This window comes from Gavialis gangeticus, unplaced genomic scaffold (assembly GCF_001723915.1).
Source record: "Gavialis gangeticus isolate Ggan-Ray unplaced genomic scaffold, GavGan_comp1, whole genome shotgun sequence".
Classification (NCBI taxonomy): Eukaryota; Metazoa; Chordata; order Crocodylia; family Gavialidae; genus Gavialis; species Gavialis gangeticus.
Window position 1 is genome coordinate 74,901,755 of NW_017729029.1, and position 1,300 is coordinate 74,903,054.

A 1,300-nucleotide genomic window follows, 5' to 3' on the forward strand; every position below is an offset into this window, starting at 1 on the left:
CTGAGCGCTGCTGAGGGTGAGCACAGAGGGGCCAGCCTGGGCACAGGGAGCCGGGAGCAATCCAGGCACACAGCTTCTGGGGCCCCAGCCTGAGCCGTAGCCAGCAGGGAAAGGCCCTGCCCCCATGGCCTAGTTCAGGCTGGCCCCTCTGTACCTGCCCTCAGCAGTGCCTGCAGGCTGGCCTGGCTCAGCCCTGCAGCCCCAGCCCCTGCCCCTGCCCCAGCCTCAGCCCTGGGTGAGGCAGGCAGATGGTGGGGCTATGCTGGACAGCTCTGACCACCACCCACCACCATGAGAGTGGCCAGTGGGGTGGAAAGCTGTGCAGACCCTAGCTGAGGTTCCTGTGCCCATACCCATGCTTGAGTGGGGACACAGGGGAGTTTTATCCCTCTTCCTGTCCCCCCTTCACTTGAGGCTGCTGCCCCAGCTGGCTCTGGCCATGTCCCCACCACCCAAGTGGCCAGTGGGGTGGAAAGCCAGGCAGACCCTGGCTTGCATCCCCATGCTGGTGGGAGAGAGGGGAGACAGGGGAGTTTAATCCCTCTTCCTACCCCGCTTTGCCTGCAGCACTACCCTGGCCAGTGTCTGCCCACACTCCTCCAGGGACAAACCTGGCAAGGGTTGTTTCCCCCTGCCCCTTCCAGGCACACCCTGGCTGGGGTCCCTGCAGGCCGGGGGGGGGGGGCGTTAAACCCCTCCCCAATCATACTCAGTGGCCTGCTAGGGCCTGACCATGTCCTCCACCCCTCCCCCACAGACAGGTTCCCTCCAGCCTTGTGGCTGCTGCAGAAGGGAAGGGAGGGCTCGCTGTAGTGCCCCCAGTGCCTGGCCTGAGCCACTGCAGGCATGTGGTGGCATTTCCAGGATCAAAAGTGAATGTTACTCACTTGCAAATTGGTTCAATCTATGCAGATTAGACTAGCCATCAAAGATTGAATCAATTCAGCCCATTGATGGCTCAGGCTTTCTGAAGGTCTGTACATAGCTTTAATGGGAAAAGGGTGATTCAGAACTTGCATACTGAAACCTGTTGATAAATCTGGGCTGAAGGCTATGTAACCTGTGCCAATCTTTGAATAAGTTTTGATTGCTGGTGAGATATGCATGGATTTAGAGGTTTTCATGGTTTTAATTGCGCATGGCAGTCTGCCTTTGGACTGCAACTGGTTGGTTTTGCACAACTGGATATGTCTTTTCCTAGTTTGGTTTTTAGAGGCATCGTGGAAAGAGAAATTAATGTTCGCTAGTATGCCTGTTGCTAAAATATCACAGCTAAAAATACTGAATATGCTATACTTAA